Below are 22263 nucleotides of genomic sequence, written 5' to 3'. Positions count from 1 at the left end.
ATGTAACAAACCTGCAAGTTCTGTACATGTATCCCATAACTTAAAGTATAATTAAAAAAAAAAAAAAATAAGAAGAAGAAGAGTGTGGTCTATAAGGCAAGAAGAGAGTTCTCAGGAGAAACCAAACCTACTGGTACTTTAGTCTTGGACTTACAGCCTCCAGAACGGTAAGAAAATAACTTTCTGTTGTTTAAGCTACACAATATACAACATTTTGTTAAAGCAGCTCTAGCAAGCAAGTATAAGCCTACCTATAGGAGCATTTACCTGTATTAGTTTGTTAACCTTCACAACATTATATCAATGAATCTAGTCAAATTAAGCATCCCCCTTCTAAAGAAGAAGAAAACAAGACAGAAAAGTCAAGTAAATCTTTCTAGTTCACACAGCTAGTAAATGATATCACTGGTATTTAAATGTAGATGATTGGATTTCATAACCTTTGAGTTTAACCATTTGACTATGGCTGCTCTTTGGATTTTGTTTATGTATGTTTATATTAATCTAATATACATCCATTCCTCCATTCATTCATTAATACACCTATTCACCTGCCTTTCTACCTGAAGATTCAAAATATTTCTGTTTCTTTTTGGAATTTTTGATGTATTTAAATTGCATATTATGTATAAATGGGTAGAGTTCAATAATGCATTGATTTGAGAAAGAACTATGATGTAAATTTTTCTTTTTTAAAATTGATTTTTTTGTTATTAAGTTGTGCAAGGTTCTTCTAATTTTGGATATTAGCTCTCTATCAGATATATGGTTCTAAAATATTTTCTCCCAGTCTACAGGCTATCTTCTCATTTTGTGAATTTCTCTTTTGCTGTGCAGAATCTTTTTTAATTTGATGTAGTCCCACTTGTTTATTTTTGCTTTTGTTGCCTGAGCTTTTTGTGGGATATTCAAAAAATTATATCCAAGGCCAACATCAGGTTTTTCCCTAGGTTTTCTTCTAGCAGTTTTACAGTTTTGGGTCTTACTTTTAGGTCTTTAATCCATTTTGAGTTTATTTTTGTATATGGTAGAGATAGGGGTCCAATTTTCTCATTTTGCATATGGATATCCAGTTTTCTCAGCACCATTTATTTAACAGGTCGTTGCTTCTCTATTGTGTCCTCTTGGTGTCCTTGTTGAAAATTCATTTACTGTATATACTTGGATTTACTTCTGGGTTTCTTTTTCTGTTCCTATGGTCTCTGTGTATGTTTTTATGCCATTTCCATACTGTAACTTTGTGACATAATTTGAAATCAAGAAGTGTAATGCCTCCCACATTTTTTTCTCAGGATTGCTTTGGCTACTCAAGATGTCTTGTGTTTTCATATAATTGTAGAATTTTTTTATATTTCTGTGAAAAATGCCATTAGTGTTTTGATAAAGATTTTGTTGAATCTTTATATTACTTTGGGTACTATGGACATTTGAACAATGTTAATTCTTCCAATCCATGTACACAGGTTATCTTTCTATTTATTTGTATTTTATTCAAATTCTTTAATCAATGTTTTATAGTAAAATACTTCATGTCCTTGGTTAAACTTATATCTGAGTATGTAATTTTTTGATGCCATGTAAATAGGATTTTTTAAAAACTCTTTTTCAGGTAGGCCATTATTGGCGTAAAAAAATGTGATTAATTTTTATGTTCATTAGAAATCCTGAAATGTTAGCCCAGAAACAAATAACGCCATTAAAAAAAAGAGAGAGACAAAAGACCTGAACAGACATTTATTCAAAGAAGCCATAAACATGGCCAACGGCTAACTGAAAATGTGGTCAACATCACTAATCACTAGGGAATATGCAAATCAAAACCACAATAAGGTATAATTTCACATCTCTTAGGAAGCCTATTAGTAAAAAGACAGTAGATAACAAGTGTTGGCAAGGGTGTGGAGGAGAGGAAACTCTCTCATACAAAATTGATAATGATATAAATTGGTGTAGCCATTATGGAAAACGATATGGGGGCTGCTCAAAAAATGAAAAGTTATCTACAGCAAACTTAAACAAATCTGTAGGAAAAAACAAATAATCCCATCAAAAAATGGGTTAAGGACATGAATAGACAATTCTCAAAAGAAGACATACAAATGGCTACCAAAAAAAAAAAAAAAAACCATAACTAATGATTAGGGAAAAGCAAATCAAAACTGCAATGCAATACCACCTTACTCTGGCAAGAATGGCCATATTCAAAAAATCAAAAAAACAGTAGATGCTGGCATGAAGGCATTGATCAGGGAACACTTCTACACTGCTTGTGGGAAAGTAAACTAGTACAGCCACTATGGAAAACAGTGTGCAGATTCCTTTGAGAACTAAAAATAGAACTACAATTTGATTCAGCAATCCCACTACTGGGTATGTACCCAGAGGAAAAGAAGTCATTATACAAAAAAGATACTTGCACATGCATGTTTATAGCAGCACAATTCACAATTGCAAAATTATGGAAGCAACCCAAAATGTCCATCAATCTATCAATCAATGAGTGGGTAAAGAAACTGTGAGAGAGAGATATATACACACACACACACATATATACACACACGTATATATATCTCACACACATATATCTCACATACATATCTCTTACATACATATATGTATATATATCACACATATATATATCATCATATACATATATGATGGAATACTACTCAGCCATAAAAAGGAATGAACCAATGGCATTTACAGCCACCTGGATGAGATTGGAGACTATTGTTGTAGGTGAAGTAACTCAGGAATGGAAAACCAAACAATATTTGTTCTCATTGATATGTGGGAGTTAACTATGAGGACACAAAGTCATAAGAATGATACAATAGACTTTGGGACTTGGGGGTAGAGGTGGGCATGTGGAGAGGAATAAAAGACTACAAATATGGTGCCGTGTATACTGCTTGGGTAATGGGTGCACCAAAATCTCATAAATCACCACTAAAGAACTTACTCATGTAGTCAAATACCACCTGTACACCAATAACCTATGAAAAATTTCAAATTAAAAAAATTAGTAATAGAACTACCATAGAGCAATCCTCCTTCTGGCCATACACCAAAAGAAGTAGTATTAACATCTCAAAGAGATACCTGCCCTTTCATGTTCATTGAGGCATTATTCAAAATAGCCAAGATATGGAAACTAAATATCTGTTAATGAATAAATGGATAAAGAAATTGTAGCATATATATATGTATATATTTGCTGTAATTATATTACCCATTAGTTAATGGGTAATTTAATTATATTTGTTTTAATTATATATTTATATAATTATATATGTAATGTATTTACTTTAATTATATATATTTGCTTTAATTTTATTTCCCATTAATTAATTTCCTTTATTATATTACCTATTTCACTGTATGTAAATATGTCAAAACATCATACTGTGTGTGTGTACATATATAAAATATATATATATAAAAATATATCTATATATAGTGGAATATTATTCAGCCTTAAAAAAGGAGCTCCTGACATTTCTGACAATATGGATGAACCAGGAGGACACTATAGGAGTGAAGTAAGCCAGACACAGAAAGGAAAATAGTATATAATCTCACTTATATGGGAAATCAAAAATGTAAAATTTGGATTTATAGAAACAGATGGTAGAATGTTGGGTACTAGGGATTGCTAGGGGGAGAGGACAGGGAAAATCAGGAGATGTTGCCAAAGGGTATAAAGTTCCAGTTATGTAGGGTGAGTAAATTTAGAGATCTAATATACAACATGATGAGTATAGTTGATAATACTGTATTGTGTACTGGAAATTTGCAAAGAGAGTAGATTATAGCTGCTCTCACCACAAAAATAAGGTAACTATGTGAGGTATTAGATGTGTTAACTTGCTTTATTATCTTACCCATTTAACTGTATATAAATGTCAAAACATAATATTGTATACCTTAAATATATACAGTAAAATATATAGAAATCTATGAAAAATAAGATTCATGTATAAAAATAAGTCCAAATGTTTTAACCTTACTTGCTGCTTTCACATGATGCATAATCACCATACAAAAAGAAATTTATAGCTTTTGAAACTTATTAGTTGAAAATCCTTCAAAATTGGCATGAAACAAAATATAGCAGTCTCTTCCCAGTGATTTGAGGGATGTGAAATGCTAAAAGATACAGGATTTACCGAATGAATGTTTACATAATCATTCTCAGTTACCACCCTTTTAGTTTTCAATTCTTGGTAAGTTATAAAGATTATTTGTGAGGCTTTCTTGCTGGCCAATACTCCCAATATTCTGTCATTCTTATGCTTCTGTCATCCTGTATTGAAGTTTGATGAAAAATAGTGATCCAGACAAGTTTGTACTTGTTCAGTAACTATCCATTGATTCATTAAAACCGATGTTATCTTGTAATCATTTAAAAAATTATCTCTTGAAAACAACCATTGTAAGATTCAGTCTATTTAGACTTCCAATATTTAGTTAAAATATTAGAATATCATTGATAAATGTTAAAACAATTACAAATGTAAATGAGGTATTATAGAAAATATTTTAATTCTTTTGATTGTTCTGAGTATTGTAAATGCAATTAAACCTGAACAAAATATCTGTAAATTTGGATTTAGTTATCTACATTAACAATTCAGCTCTAAATCAGTCAACATGTAAAGTATATAGGTTCTGCATGGTTTGCATGTTGACTGTTTTAGAGTATTTTACCCATACTCACACATGTCATGTGTAAAATAATTATAATTGACCTATGTAAGCCTAAGTGAACCCCAAAATATACTGAAATAGTAATAACTTTATTACTTTTTACTATAGGACCAAATGTTCATATTTTATGTTGATAGATCCTTTACAATAATAAGATAATGCTATACATCGAAGTCAGCAAATGTAAGAAGTTATGCCTGAAAAATCTGGGGTATACACAAAGAGAATGCAAAAAAATTAATGATGTCAATAAATAGATGAGTCTTTTCTTGAAGTCTTTATACAATTTAAATATTCTATGAAGCCTTGCTGTCTAAATATTGTGAGAGGGTAGCTTGAATTCTTTAAAATATAATAGAAATGGGGGGAAGAAAATTAAGTCAAAGCTAATAAATTTTTCACATGTGGCCATACAGTGAGCCCGTCCAATTTGTAGTTAGTAACTTAGATTTTGATACTGAAGCCTAACTAGTCAAAGTGATGACCTAAAACCTGACAAATGAGTCCTGCAAAGTGTTTCTGCACCGTAGAATGTCATAGAGATGGAAACATAGTTCAATTTCCAAAATTAAGAGCAACTTGAAAATCTGGAAAGCTTGGTGCCAGAAGAAATTTAATAGACTCAATTACATGACAGCAACGAGGGAGCATAAATTCAAGAGCTTCTATTATCAAGACAACAAAGCAACAATTAGTAATACCAACAGGAGCCTAGTGTAAGCCCAGGATATACGTTGATCCTCTGGGAACATATATACTTCTATAACCCCATTTATACATATAACCCCATTTTCTCTAGCCCTTTCCAGTTGCTGCATTCTAATATGTTTCTAATAAAAACAATGCCGCAAATGTCACCAGCTAATGTCCTTATGTGCATAATACAAGATTTCAATTCACTGAGAGAAATTCTCTTTTTCCTCAGCCTGCATTTTTGCATTACATGTACTTGTCAGGATGTTCATCCTTTTTGCACATACTTCCTCACATTTGTTGTTTGCTACTGATAAAATTTCATAGAGGCATTACTTCCCAACTGACTCTGTTGCTGCTGCTTTTTCTTAGTGTTTTCATCCCTGTACAGTCTCTGCATCTAAGCGGTTACCCAAATTCTTCTTTATCACCCTCATCTCTCAATTTTTCACTACTTATTTCCCATTTCTTCAAAGTTAAGAGTAATACTTTGTTCTCTCTTCACTTTTTATTCTCCAGCATGTAATCAGTTAAATGAGTAACTTCTAACTTTTATTTTTTAATTTGGACATCTCAGGCATCCAGAAATTTGCAGAAATAGTACCCCAAATTTCTATATATTCCTTACCCACATTCTTCCCTCCACCCTTTCATTCTCTCCCATCCCCTGTCCCTCTTGCTGTCTCTCTCTCTTTTTCTCTTATTTGAATTTCTGATATTATGTCTTCTTCCACTGTAATACTCTATTGAGAGTAACACACTTAACGTGGTGTTATGATCTAATCTAAAGGTATTTTTCAAGTTTTGGCAACTGTCCCAATAATGCAATTTATAAAAAAAGAAAATTTTGGATCATGCATTGCATTCAGTTTTTATGTCTCTTTAGCCTCTTTACTTTGGGATATTACCTTTTGCTTTGAGAGAACAGATCAAGGACTGTGCATAAAATGCACCTTAATTTGAGTTGTCTGATGTTTCCAGATTCAGACTGTGAATATTTTATCAGGAGCACCACAGAAGTGATGTGTTATTTTCAATGCCTCATGTCAGTTAGCATAATATATCAAGATGTCTCATTACTTTCTATGTTAATGTGTTTTTTGTTTGTTTGGTTTGGTTTTGTTTTTGTTTCGTTTTGTTTTGTTTTTTGTTTTTACAGGGTTTTGCTCTGTCGCCCAGACTGGAGTGCAGTGGCGCGATCTTGGCTTACTGCAAGTTCTGTCTACCGGGTTCAAGCCATTCTCCTGCCTCAGCCTCCCGAGTAGCTGGGACTACAGGCGCCCGCCGCCATCCCGGCTAATTTTTGCATTTTTAGTAGAGATGAGGTTTCGCCATGTTGGCCAGGATGGAATGGTCTCAATCTCCTGACCTCGTGATCCGCCCGACTCGTCCTCCCAAAGTGCTGGGATTACAGACGTGAGCCACCGCGCCAGGCCAACATGATCAGTTTTTAAATTTGCTTCTGTCTGGGTTTTCCGATGTCTTATGAGAAGTTCCTTTGAGACAATGTAAATACTTTTGAATCTTCAAAATTTCACTCACTACTTTTAGTATGCACTATCAGTTTTGCTTGCATTAATTTTGATACTGATAGTTGCCAAATGGTTATTTTTTTGTCTATGTTTATTATTTGGCCCTCTACTATAAGAAAGGGCTTTACACATACACACACATACACACACACATGCACACACTCATGGGCACACACAAAATATATTTGAATATATAATTTATACATTATGTGAAATATATTTAAAATATAATTTATTCAAAATTGTATAATAACAGGTTAATTAATTCAAAAGGTTATAGTACTTTATTACCCATATTTAATTTGGGGGTGAATTGCACCATAATTGCTATTGAGCTCCTTCACGTTGGTTTTTATGTCCTTTTTGTGTCTCACTTCCTTTTAGTATTTAATATGTTTTTACATTCAGAAACAACAACATTTTCTAGGTTCTACTTGTAATTTTCCTGCCCAGCCTGAAATCAGGCATTTCTCAAAGACCCCTAAGTCCTAGAGAGATGTACTTAGAAATCCTGATCTGGCTCTAGGTATGTGATTGCTATTTGAATGTCATTGCTTCTATGAACCCTCAGAACACACAATCAGGAATTAAGATCTCATGGACTGTTCTGTTCTGTTTTAACTTTTATGTTAGGTTTGGGAGTACATATGAGGATTTTTTTTTTTTTTTTTTTTTTTTACGTAAATAAACACATGTCATGGGGATTTGTTGTACATATTATTTCATCACCCAGGTATTAAGCCAGCCACCCAATAGTTATATTTTCTGCTCCTACCTCTCCTCCCACCCTTCAACCTCAAGTAGACCCCAGTGTCTATTGTTTCCTTCTTTGTTTTCATAAGTTCTTACCATTTAGCTCCCACTTATAAGTGAGAACAGGTGGTATTTGGTTTTTTTCTTCCTGTGTTAGTTTGTTAAGAATAATAGCCTCCAGTTCCATCTATATTCCTGCAAAAGATATTATCTCATTTTTTAATGGCTTCATGGTCTTCCATAGTATATATGTACCACATTCTCTTTGTCTAACCTGTCATTGATGAGAGTAAAAATCAATGACATAATTGGACTTTTTTAAATCTTCAATTATAAAATGGATATTCTTTATGATGTTTCCATTTCTACCACTTTCTCTAGAGAATTTTTACTTTTTTGTTTAATTTCAATTTTTGTAAATATTTCTCCTTTTCTTGAAGGCTCTTTTATAATCATTTCAATTTTTTCTTCCTTGAATACCTCACTTTCATTCCTGATGTACATTAGATACAGCAGAGCCTGAATACTCAGGTATATTTCCAAAGGCTTAGAATATGAGTTCTTCAAGAATGACGGCTCACGCCTGAGGCCGAGGCGGGTGGATCACGAGGTCAGGAGATCAAGACCATCCTGGCTAATATGGGGAAACCCCATCTCTACTAAAAGTACAAAAAATTAGCCAGGCGTGGTGGCGGGCGCCTGTAGTCCCAGCTACTCAGGAGACTGAGGGAGGAGAATGGCGTGAACCCAGGAGGCGGAGTTTACAGTGAGCCGAGACCGACGACAGAGCAAGACTCTGTCTCCAAAAAAAAAAAAAAAAAAAAAAAACATGATGAAGGATGGATTCTATAAACCTAGGTGTTGTCACACATAGTTAAGTATTTACTCAGTCTACTTAAAGAAAAACAAAAACTTACCCACTCTTATAGATTGAATAATAAAAATATAAAGTCCCAAACCCCCTGTGAATGTGGCTTTTCTTATTTGGAAATAAGGTCTTTGCAGATGATCAAGTTAAAATGAGTTCATTGTAGTGGATCCTAATCTAATGTAATCATATCCTTATAAAATGGTACATTTCAGCATAGAGACAGACACACATACACACCCTACTATGTGAAAGTAAAGGCAGTAATCAAAATGGTGTATTTACATATACATCCAGGAAAATGAAAGAGTGACAGAAAACCACTAGAAGCTAGGGAAAAAGTATGGAGCAGATTCTCCCACACGGAAATTAGACTCAACCCGGTGGCTACCTAGATCTCAGACTTCTAGCTTCCATCCTGAAACAATCATTTTCTGTTGTTTTAGGCACTCAATTGTTGATACTTCAGTATATATGCTGGGTAAATTAATGGACCCACATAAGTAGGATGTTATCAAATTTCCACATTATATTCCAGATTTATATAGGTCATAAATATTGTTAGTATTTCTCTCTCTACTTAATTTGTTTGAGAGGGTGGGGAAAATGTGATATAATTCATTATGTACTTAATGATTCAGATATATAAAATATCAAGCATCAATACCAGGCATTAGAGTCAAAACAAAGTGCAGGATAAACTAAGATATTTAAAAGTAGGGCATCATAGGAAAACAGAATATATTGTACTTAGGTAAAAATATCCATCTTAGAATTGAGCAATTTTTGTTAAGTAAAGAAGAAATGCTTTAATGACATAATGTAAATGCTTATCTAACTAATGAGAAAAACTTGACAAGCAAAGGGTTTAGAGACAAGTATAAAATTCCATTATTTTGAAGGTAAGTGCTTCTAAATTTATTTTGAAATTGAATTTGGTTTAATTAAACAAAAGTACCCTCTTGGCTCTCTGAGTATACAGGTGGGAATCAATGAAAGTCGTTTATCATTGGGTTCAACTTATAAAATTTTCATGGTGAGGTTGCTTCCATATTTTAAAAATAAACACTAAAATTAGAAATTGCTGTAGAGTACAAAAAGGAAATAAAATGCACTTTAATTCCTTAGAGAATTTTATTCCCATTAGAGCATTTTTTTTCATTTTAATAAAATATAACACATTTCATAATTTAAATAAAAAGTTTTATGTTGAAAATAATAAATCTTAAATTCACATATTAAAAACTAACCTTTTAAAATTATTTGGTATATCAAAAATCTTAAAGCACCAATGCATTTTCTGAAAGACTACCAAATAACAGATTTTGAAAAATATCTAATAAGTGTATTTGCTGAATTATCTCAACATGAATGTTAATTATTTCACACTGGTGAAAATAATGCTTAGAAGGTACTAATAGTTTTATAAGAAACTTAAAGTTATTAAGCCATTTTATGCCACTTTTATAGGAATATTATAGTAATGTATAAAGTGGCATATATAAATTATTTCTTAAACTGTCAAGTGGTATATGAAAATGAGCCATATTATTACTTTAGTTAAACCAAATGACCTCATTAAAATGCTCTCTAAAATGTAATCTATGAACAAGTTTTTTTTTTTTTTTTTTAATAGTTTCTGGGAACTAAATAATTTCTGGAGTATCAAATACTAGTGCTTCTCAACTTACAATATGGTTACATCCCATCATAAGTTAAAAATACCATAAGTCAAAAATGCATTTAATGCTGGCAACAGAGTAGACAGTCCTAGACTTAAAATGGTTTGACTTATAATTGACTGGCTTTAGGGTCATGCAAGAGCAGTATGTGTTTAGTAGAAACTGTGCCCCCATTGTAAGTCATAAGAAGCTCAGGGGCTTACAATGAGGGTTACATCCCAATAAACTCATTGTCAAGTTAAAAACTGTAAGTTGAAACATGGTAATTTGAGGACCAGGTGTACACTATGTTCTTAGGCCTTGCTGTGGTCTGAATGTCCCCTCCAAACATTATGTTGAAATTTATTGCAATTTTAACAAAATTAAGAGTTGGGACCATCAAGAAGTTGTTAGGCCATAAGGGCTTCACTGTCATAAACTGATGAATGCCATTATTGTGGGGGTGGGTTTCTTTTTGTGTTAGTGAATTACTTTTAAAAGGGCCAGTTTGGTCCTCACTCTTTCTCTCTCTCTCTCTCACCCTCTCAACTTCTGCCACAAATGATGCAACAAGAAGGCCCTCAGCAGATACCAACCCCTTGATCTTGGATTTCTCATCCCCTAGAACCATTAGCCAATACATTTCTGTTCATTAAAAATTTCCCAGTCTCAGGTATTCTGTTATAGCAACACAAAACAGACTAAGACAGGAATTTGTACTGAGAAGTAAGGCGGCTGCTGTAACAAATACCTGAAAATGTGAAAGCAACTTTGGAACTGAATAATAGGTAAAGGCTAGAAGAATTTGGAATAGCAGGCCAGCAAAAGACTAGATTGCCAGAAACAAAATGATGAGGAGATTCTGGTGATGGCTCAGAAGAAGAAAGCTGTAGAGAAAGTCTCCAACTTCTTAGATATTACTTAAGTGGTCATGATTAGAATGTTGGTAGATATATGGACAGGAAGGGTCATTTTGATGAGGTCTCAGATGGAAAAGGGAAATAGCCTATTGGAAACTGGAGTAAAATTCATTATTTTTGAAGTAGCAAAGAATTTGGCTAAATTGTGTTCATGTCCTAGGGTTTTATGAAAGACAGAATTTAAAAGCCATGAACTACTATGTCTGACAAAAAGAAAAATCTAAGCAACAGGGTGCAGCATGACTTCTTTTAGCTACTTAAAGTAAAATGCAAAAGAAATGTTAAAGATAAAATTTATAATTAAAAGGGAAGCAGAATGGAAAGATTTAGAAATTTCTCAGCCTGACCATGTAAAGAAGGAAAAAGTATGTTTGGGAGAAAGTACTAAGGGTGTAGCCAAGTGAACAATTGCTAGAGTATAGTATGAATAATATGCAGACATATTTAATTCATCAAGACAGTGGGAGAATGACCTGAAAGGCATTTCAGAAATCTTCAAGGTAAGCTAAGGCCTTTAGTGTAAGGTTTCTGACAGGTGCTTGTGGAATCTCAGCCTTCACTGCTACACCACTTCTCTGCTACCTGCCCTCTGGCACAGTACTCCTCTGCCGCTCCAACCTTGGCTTGAACCAGCCCAGGTGCTGCTCAGGCTTCCACTCTAGCAAGTACAATTTCTAAATCTTGGAGACATCCACATGGTGATAATTCTGCAGACTTACAGAATGCAAGAGCTATGGAGGCATGGCTTTCCTTTCTCTACCTAGATTTTAAAGGATGTTGTGGACAGCCTTAGGGCCCAGCAGAGACTTATTGGAGGGGTGGAGGTGCTACAGAGTCCATACTAGGGTAATGCCTAGTGGAGCTATGGAAACAGGCCTGCCTCTGAGTCCCCACAACTGTAGAGCTACCAGTGTGCAACTCCAGCTTCGGAGAACTCCTACCCAGGACAGCTAGGCTGTGCAAAGGGAAGGCTTGGGGGCCCAAACAAGCCAGAGAATGAGACTGCTTGAAGACTTGGGGACCCCACCCCTGCCCCAGCACCTGGAAGATACAACATTAAGTCTAGGAGGATTATTTGCTGTTTTTTTCTCACGATCTGTTACTTTTTTTTTTTTTTTTTTTTGCCTGTTGCTCTTGCTGGAAAGAGAATATCTATCCTGTGTCTTTGAAGTTATTAGCTTGTTTAATTTTACAGATCCATAGCTGAAGGGAGAGTTGCCTCAGGATGTACTGTGCTTTGACTTCATCCATATCTGATTTAGATAATACTCTAGACTTTGAACGTTTGAGTTGGTGCTACAATGAAATAAGGCTTTGGGGGCTATTGTGATGGAATTAAAATATATTGTATTTGAGAAGGACATGAGTTTTGGAGGAGCAGGACAAAATAATACAGTTTGAATGTCACCTCCAAAATTTATGTCAAAATTTAATTCCCATTGTAACAGTGTTAAGATATGGGACTTTTAAAAGGTGATTAAGCATGAGAGCTCCAGCCTCATAATGAATTAATGTTGTTATGACAGGAGTGGGTTCACTTTATAAAGGAGAGAATTCAGCACTTGCTCTCTTTTGCTCTCTCTCATCCTCTACCATAAGATAACTTAGCAGGAAAGCCTTCTCGCTGGAAGCCAGCATTTGATGTTAAACTGTCCAGCCTCCAGAACTATGAGAAAATGAATATCTGTTCTTTATAAATTACTAGTCTCAGATATTCTGTTATAGCAGCACAAAACAGATAAGACAGGCCTTATGATTCCATGTTTTTTATTCTCTTACTCTCTAATAAGCTCCTCCTTTTTTTAACTACTTGTCAAATATCCCTTATTTAATCGGTTTGCAACTTAAGTTTTATTTTTTTAAACTTTTCTGATTTCCTCCACTCCTACATCCACAAGCAAAGCAAAGTACTCAACATCCCAAGCTCCTGTTATATTTTGTTTATATCTTATTTGTAATATTCGTGTTGTAACCATCTGCAAACATGTCTTCTTCCATCATAAATGTTATTTTAGGATAAGGAACTTTATCCAGATTGTTTTCATATTCTTGAAATGTATCATAGTACTTGGTGGTATGAGAGTCTGTAGAAGGATGTTTACTGATAAAATAATAAAGTTATGTTTTTGTTACATATTAGTCAAAGGTCACAGGTTATTATATGTACGTTACTCATCCCCACCAACAAACTATCAGTGTTATAATTCTTCATAGATAATTTGTATGTCTTGGGTTTCCCAGGACAATCAGGGTTTACATTAATTGTTCTGGCATTCTGTTTGGCTGAGCTTTTCCCAGATTTATCATTTTTGAATAAATAATATTATTTATGGTTATGTTAATATAAGTTAAATAGTTTGACTTAAACCAGAAATACATATTTGTATTTATGCATATTTGCATTTCTAGTTCAAGTCATCATCTCATCTGGTAGTACATGAGACACAGAGCAGTGAATATTTTCTTGGTTTAACCAATTGTTACATCTGAAAGATGAGCAACAAAAATGTGTTTCTCCTTCTATCTTCTAGAAAAAGCAATCAACACTTCAATTTTAGAACAACATGCTGATAAAATGAAATGTGCTCCAGCAAAGACCAATTAAAACAGTTAGCTTTTTCTGGCGCATGGGGTTGGGAAGTATTGGACGGTGTTGCTTCTGCTGGCCAGTTGATTTATTATTCTAGTGCAGTCAGATGTACCATGACCTTTCATGGCCAGTGCTTGGTGCTTAGTTGAAAAAGATCTTTTATATATATCTCCACAATTTCTGGGATTTATTCCAAATAGGCTCTAGACATGCACCTTTTAATATGCTGTTTGGCTGGGGTCATGCCTTCCTCTGGAAGAATTCAGGGGCAAATTTATATTGAGACTCCATAACTCGACCTTGAATAGTATGTGAAGGAAGAACACACATAAGGTAGCAGTAAAAATATCAACGACATGGAGACCCTGAAGTGTCCTTTATGTTCTATAAATATCAGTTTTCTTTTCCTTGTTTAGGTGTGCTCTCAAAATCATTTTTAGTTTTTTTCACTGAGCTAGTTATACAGGTCAAATTTTCAGAAGATTTCAATTCAAGATCTAATACCACCCTTTTCTTATTAATCACTTCTTTTGGCTGTCCTCATTGCCTTCTGGGGTTCCACAGGCATTTTTACTACTGTGGACATTTGGAAAACAATAGTATACTTTAATCATGCTCCCTGAAACTTTATAAATATAGCACTTTGGCATATTACATCATTTACTAAATGGAATGAATATTACATACTAATAAATGAGAACTTACTAAAAGATTAAATAAGGGTAATTAGGTGGAAAAGGATAAATAAAAATACTAAATTTTTCGTTAATATATTATTTTCACCCAAGGGTGGCTATTTAATACCTGAAAAAAAACTGGAGGATGCTTATTTTTTTTTATTGTCTTTGCTATTCTTGAGAAAAGCTTGATTAAGAATGATAAACTCAGGAGGATCCTCTACTGACCCCAAACTCAGTGCCAGACTTCATTTAAAGTTACAGAAAACCAGGAGGTTTACTAAGAAACAATGAGGAAATGCTGCTAGTTTTCTTCTCATAGCTTCTTTTCTATATCTTTTTTTTTAAATCTATAGAGAAACATTTGTAGTCCTGCTGCCTGTAAAAGTGATGTTTGAATGTATTCTGCAAACTTGCAAAGCTAGTAACTCATAAAATATTCCTAAAGTTGGCAAGTTTCATGAGATGAAAGGTTCACACAGCTCTAACAAGTAACTAAAAAGAAGACTGGTGTAGTAGGCACCGATACAGCAGTTTAAACCTCATGCTGCATACGGGGCTGCAGTTTGAATTCTTATTACGGACCAGGGAAGATAACACACCCACCACATTTATCCTTCATTGGTGTGTTTAACAGTAATAGACTTTCCTGCAAAGTAATTAACAATATGAACAAAATAGCTCTATCCTTTCCTCTTAATTTTTTCCTTAAAGGAAGATTATTTTTTGTCTATAAAAAGAATTTTCACATTCATATTTAGCTCTTTTTGCTCTAGCTTGAGAAACGGGTCTCTAGTTTCTGCCAGCACTTGTAACCAAGGAGAATGATTACAACATGCAGGTTTCACTGATTGGTTGGAACTGAAAGCTGCACGGATTGATTTGGAGTCCTGAAACCATCTCTCTATTTTTTAATCTCAGTTGTTTCTGTCAAATGCCGGTATAGAACAATCATATCTGTTTTGACTGACAGCATAGCTGACAAGGAAGATCATCGTCATATCATTAGTATTTAGGAAAAGCTATGAATATATAGTTTTGTGTCGCTTAACAACAGGTATATGCAATCTGACAAATGTGGTGTTAGGAAATTTTGTTGTTGTGCAAACATTATAGAGCATACTTACACAAACCTAGATGGTACAGCCTGCAATACACCTAAGCTGTGTGAGGTCGTCTATTGCTCCTAGTCTACAAGCCTGTAGGCAGCTGTAACACAATGGTAAGCATTGATGTATATAAACATATTTAAACACAGAAAAGGTGCAGTAAAAATACAGTTATAATCTTATATAAAGGTGCAGTAAAAATACAGTGTTATAATCTTATGGGATCGCTGTCATATATGCAGTCCATCACTGACTGAAAAGCCCTTCTATAGTGCATGAGTATAATATTTTATTTCTGTGGGCATATATATATATATATTTTTTTAAACTAATTACAAGCACAATTTAGCAAATTAAATAGATCTACTGTTAAGAATTTGTTTTTATTCATAATTTCCCAAACTACTTTGAGGTAGTATCCTAAATAAGATGAGGAACTAAATGAATAAAATATCATATCTAATGAATATACATTAAGATTTATGTGATAAGATTTTTAAAATACTTAAAAATAATTATAACCCTTACAGATAATATATAACAGCCTAATTAGACTGTGTCTCATATACTGAATATATAGAAGCTCTGTTAATATGTATTTACTTAAGCAATCTAAAGTTTTCCATTTCATTTTGAAAATGTACTGGCTGGACTACCATGGCTAATAACCATCTCTCTCTTCTACTCTACACCTTCTGGACTTCTCACTTCACCTAATGGAAACAAGGTTAGATATTGTAATTAAAGACTTAAGATGAGTTTTATGTAAAAAAGGTGGAATGCAAATCAGCCAATAAAGTCTCAAAGTAAAGATGTTGTCTTTACATCATACAGTGTCTGTATATGTTTTAAATAAAAAAAAACAACTTTTAATATATGGCTACATTTTTTGATGCTTTATGGTTTCTCAATTTAACCTAATTTTTCAATTAACTAATTGAATAATTGTCCCAATCAAGTAAGATAAAGAGACTTCTTGTAGAGAAGTATTATATATTCAGCATAAAATAAAGATAATTTTAATATAGTATAGTAATGGCATCGAAAATTATATTTTGATCTTAGAATATTTTAAACGTGTCTTTGGTTTCTTTAATTTAGAAATACTCTAACTTAGAAACAAAGCACATAGAAAATTACAACTGCAAATAGAAAGAGGGCAAAAAAGACTGACCTTGTATTTGCCAAGTTTTTAGAGGTATATTAAAACCTCTACCTGGCATTGCCTATTGCCTTGATTAATACTATCCTCCCCAGAATTTGATGTGAAAAAAAGATTCTACTATTAAAGACTGATACTGTTGTTTTGCAGGTCTTTGCATAATAAATAATAAATCAAGCAATATCCTGATGAGGAATTACCTTAATTTCATACTATTTCCTTTTTCCATTTTATACTTTACTATGCAACATTTTATTAATATTTGTTAATAGATATAAGTGAGAAAGTAAAAATGGAGGCCCTCACATTCATGACCTGGACTGGAACTCTCAGCTAAGTCCTTAAGTCTCCTGTTGAACATAAACTATTTCACAGAACCCTAAACTAAAATAAGACCATTCAATGACCAAGATGAACAATGACAAAAACAAGAACAATCCTTAATTTTATCTAAGCATAAACAAAACAGGAACGTTGTCCAGGTCACAACATACCAGATACAAGTGACTGTTGTTTCTTTAGCAGTTACTTTATCCTCAATTACATTAGCCTCACTCTAGTATATCATCCATATAGGTAAGATTTGGTGACATACCCAATCATAAAATTGCTCCCACTTCCTGGTAACAGGCAATCCAGGGCAGTCTTGCTTCCTTAATTTCTTCCCCAAATAACCAAATCCCAAATGATACAATAGGTTCTTTTAATACCTTCTTACTGAGATAACCTCACATTTCCCCATTGTGTGAGGTATTTATTGCTGCAAATAAGAATAAACTCAGGGGTGTTCCTGGTGATCTTTGGCTATAGGATATGGATACAGGAAACAGAAAATTGATTCTAAGTGTTTAAAGACTTTATTGTGATGGGGAGAGGTATTAGCTAAAGTCCTGGGAGAATATAATGCAGGAAGATAAAGATAATAGGGAATCAAAGATCACATTTTCTCTCCTCCTAGAATTGTATGCAGCTTCATACTAGAGAGTGTTATAACTTATTGATTAAATTATCCAATTCCATGAAAGTATGCTGAATAGAAGCAGGAAAGCTGTTTCTGTATGCTCAGTTTAAATTACAATTAAGTTTCCAGCTGGAGATCCACAAAATATAGTAGAACTCTCACAGGGATGGTATTCGCCTTGTTCTATTTTAAGATTCCATAGCAATATCACCTTATAGTAACAGCTGTTTGTAGCAATGGGATTGGTATGAATTTTTCTTCTACTGCCTGGCAAGTTGAAAAGCTATGAAATATTTTCAGTTCATTTCAGGTTCAGGTATCCCTAGGAGCAATTGTCTTCATTCAATCAGAAAGGAAGGTACTAAGATTGCAAAACAGAGATTAAGTAACTGAATGCAAACTGCTGTTGGTTGAAAACTCCAACTGGGACTTTATTGCCAAGCACCAGACATTAGAAGATCAGTGACTAAATTAGCCAGAGTAAACATCCTGAGGTACAAAGCTAGTGCCAGCTCACTGAGCTATCAAAAAGATAAGTGGGTTGACAGAAGGGCTGAAGAAAGACATAAGTAAATATGGATAAATTCAATACCTGTTCATATATTGATGGACATGATTTGAAAAAAATATGTCAGAATCATAAATTCAGTTATAAATATGCAGAATAAAATTTTTGGAAGGTTTATGCTCTTGTTACGAAATAAATAACTATATTAGGATTAATATTACATATTTAATTTGAGTCTCAATATAAGAACCCCATGAAAGTTGTTAAAATAATGAAAGTAATGCTGATTTAATAATTAGACATTGAAAACTTACATCCTCAGTGGCATTATTTATTAAAACAAGCACAGAGAAAAAATATTTTCCTTCTCTTTCCCCTACTATACTTTTTAAATCTTAAATTCTCAGTTTAAAAAAATATGTTGTTATAATATGCCTTCTAAAATTATAAAAATTATAATATTATACTTAACGACTTTTTTCAAACAGAAAACATATAGCCAGGACTCAGATCAAAAGTCAATGTTACCATCATCCTAGTTTCTGTCTAGTAACTATTTTAATATCTACAATCTAATTACGTTCTTTATAGAAATGGTATCCTCTGCCAAAACTAAGATAAGTAACTATAATTGTTGTTGTTATTATTATGATTTGTAGTAGTACTAGTAGTAGTGTAGTATGTAATGTCTTAGCTCCTTGACATGTTTGAATAGAAAGCTCATAAAATAACTGACATTTCAAGCATTTGAATTTTAATCTTTTAAAAACTGTTTTTAGGTGAGTTTTTTCCCCCAAATTATAGGCTGTCATAATAAGTTTGAACTTTATCTATAGCAATAGAAAGCCATTAAAGAAATGTATGCCCTAGAAGGACATGAGTGCACTTGTTTTGGAAAAATAAGACATTGGGGGATGTAGATGATGAGTTATTAAGAAGAAAATAGAGTTGCAGTAGAGAAAACCAGTTTAGAAGCTAAGGAATTAATACATTAAATAAATTATAAAATTTAAGGACGTCTCAATAAGTTTGAATGTAATGGAAAGTATTTAGCAATAAATGAAAAGAATAATCATATTTAAATGACTAATTTAATATGAAGATTTAGTGGAGAAAAGAGTTATAGTCTCAAGTTCTTGTTTGGTGGATATTCATATTATTAATGGCAAAAAAATATAAGTAATAGGTCAGAGCTAAAGGCTTATATATTTGAATAGTTTCCAGTCAGGTTGATTTTATACCAAAATAACTTTTATGAAAAAGAGAAAGTAGTAACAATGCTATAGATTATTTAATCTCTTGCCAAATAAATACTGAAAATTACAAAAATACTATTTTTCATTTGATTGCTAAATAGGCATATTCATCTTAGTATTTCCAACCTGAGATCCTGATTCTTCCTCAAACCATCCCCTTCTTAATGTTCCCACTCAGTTATTGGTCACGTAAATTGTTGGGGTAAGGATTTACCACAACACTACGAGTTGTTCAGATAAAAAAATTTTGATATAATCTTTAACTAGACTCTTTCTCATGACCCATATCTGTTTCATCTGTAAATCCTTTTTGCTGAACCTTTAATAAATACCCAGGATTCCATGTTCTCACCCAACCAATCACTAGCATACTGCTTTAAGTCACCATCCCAACTCCTCTGGATTATCAAAACAATCTCATAACTTGCCTTCCTACTTCTGCTCTTGATGCACTTTCATTTTATTTGCAATATGGTAACAAAGGTGATTCTGTTAAAACATTTCATATCATTTCACTTCTCAGTTTGGAATCTTCTATTTTTTTCTTATCACATTTAGAATTGAAGCCAAATTTCTTGCTTAAAGTGAAAAGGACTACATTACATTCTTCTGTGTTAATTTGTCTTTTATTCTTTCATTACAGTCACACAGGCATGATTACTGCTTCTCAAACAAAGCTGGCATGCCCTCACCACAGGACATTTGAACTTGATTTTTTTTCCTGCATGGAAGTTTTTATTATTATTATTTTATAGAAAAATAAAAACGTATTTCTCACAGTTCTGGAGGCTGAGAATTCCAAGATCTAGGTGCTGGCAATTGGTGTCTGATGAAGGCTTTCTTGCAGTGTCCTCACACAGTGAAAGGTGGAAGGCAGAACAGCAAAAAGGGAATGAATTCCCTCCAGCATCTTCCTTTATAAATCTGCCTGGAGTATTCAAAAACAAACAAACAAACAACAAAAATCACAGTTCTCTCAGTTCTTTCAGGTCTTCACACAGTTATCTGCTAAGCCTTCCTTGCTCACTTATATAACATTGCACCATTACTTAACCATTTCACTTCCTCCTTCCTCACTTTATTTTTAAAAACCCCTGTAGGATTTAATAGTATCTGACCCATTTTGTATACTTTATTTTTATTTTCATACACACACAAATACACATACACATGGTAATATTTATAAGCAAGGATTATTGTCTCTTGTCACAACTGCATCTCTAACATCTAAATATATTTAGTGTATATACGTTTAAGGTATAGATATTTAAAATTAAGTAAACAATAAAATGTGGCAATTTTGTTAAAAATTTATTGCCTATGCTTAGTGAATATTAATCACTATTTAAACAGATTTGGAGCTATCTTTAGTAAATCTTAAGAACATGAAATATTAATATTAATATCACTGAACTTTAAGTAATTGCTGTAAGGACCTACAAGCATACGCACATGCAGTGTACAAAGGTGAAGTCCCTGGCTTTGATATTGTACTATAGTTATATAAAATGTAATCATTGGAGAAAATTAGGTGGACAGTATGCAGGATGAATCTATACTTATTGCAAAGTGAAAAGTTTAAAAAGTAATTATGTTAGGCAGCTCTAACTTTTACTTAATAGGTTACCCTCAATTAGTTTGTATTTATCAGAGAAATGCTTTGTTTTTCTGGTTTGCTTAATTCTTAGTTAAAAAATAGCAAAAACGATTTTATTGCAGAGGAATATTCCTAATGCAGTCTTTCACTCTCCTTTGATTATTATTATTATTATTATTATTATTAATTATTATTTTGAGATGGAGTCTTGCTCTGTCGCTCAGCCTGCAGTGCAGTGGCACAATCTCCGCTCCCTGCAAGCTCCGCCTCCCTGCAAGCTCCCCTCCCGGATTCACGCCATTCTTCTTCTACCTTAGCCTCCCAGGTAGCTGGGACTACAGGCGCCCGCCACCACGCCCGGCTGATTTTTTTTTAGTAGAGACGGGGTTTCACCGTGTTAGCCAGGATGGTCTCGATCTCCTGACCTCGTGATCCACCCGCCTCGGCCTCCCAAAGTGCTGGGATTACAGGCGTGAGCCACCGCTCCTGGACTCTCCTTTGATTTTTATTTAAACTAAAACTAGCATGACAGTCACATTGAAAAATTCCTCATGACAAAAATCTCTTATCAGGAAAATGTTTGAGACACATACACATTGACCCTGTCATCATCAAGCTATTGAAGGGGTTGCTTCTCATAAAATATGCACTTTTTACTTCAGTACTTCAAAGGTACTTTATGTTTATACACTTTAAACATTTTGATTGCTGAGTCATTTAAATCTTTCAAAATGTAAGTAATTATTTCAAATATTTTTATATTGGCTAAAACCAATTATGTTCTATACTGTAATGCAATCACTTAGTTGTTTCTTGGGTATCTAGGACTAAATATTTTTAGATGACTTTTAATTACTTTACCACAGTTGCCTATATTTTTCTTTTACTCGCTTTCATTTTCTTCTGTTATGTTCACATTCTTTCTTCGTTTTCCTCCACTGTTTCCAATGATTATTAGCCACAGAAGGAACACTTTGTAACTTCCCTGACTAAATAATGTCTCTTACTGCTTTCTATTTCAGGAAGTGAATACTTATTTTATCTGCATCAAAATTGTACGAACTGAAATGACATTTATTTGTCGTGTGTCTCCTGTAAACTGAAACAGTTCGTCAATTTTTCTTTGTCTTTCCTTATTTTGAAATTATTTTTGAGAAGTGAAGGTCAGTTATTTTGTAAACTGTCCCTCAATCTGGATTTATGTGGTATTTTTCATGATTAGATTTACTTTATACATTTTTGGTGAGAATGCTCTGAAAGTGATTT

At 33.4% G+C, this 22263-nt stretch overlaps 1 pseudogene; it reads right to left on the bottom strand.

Annotated features, from left to right (window-relative positions):
• Window positions 1-20383, bottom strand: part of LOC103217552 (large ribosomal subunit protein uL22 pseudogene) — a 129535-nt pseudogene extending 109152 nt beyond the window's left edge.
• Between the last annotated feature and the right edge of the window lie 1880 nt (window positions 20384-22263).

This window comes from Chlorocebus sabaeus, chromosome 10, assembly GCF_047675955.1.
Source record: "Chlorocebus sabaeus isolate Y175 chromosome 10, mChlSab1.0.hap1, whole genome shotgun sequence".
Taxonomy (NCBI): Eukaryota; Metazoa; Chordata; class Mammalia; order Primates; family Cercopithecidae; genus Chlorocebus; species Chlorocebus sabaeus.
Note: the sequence above shows the minus strand (reverse complement) of the source record. Positions and strands in the feature narration are given on the sequence as shown.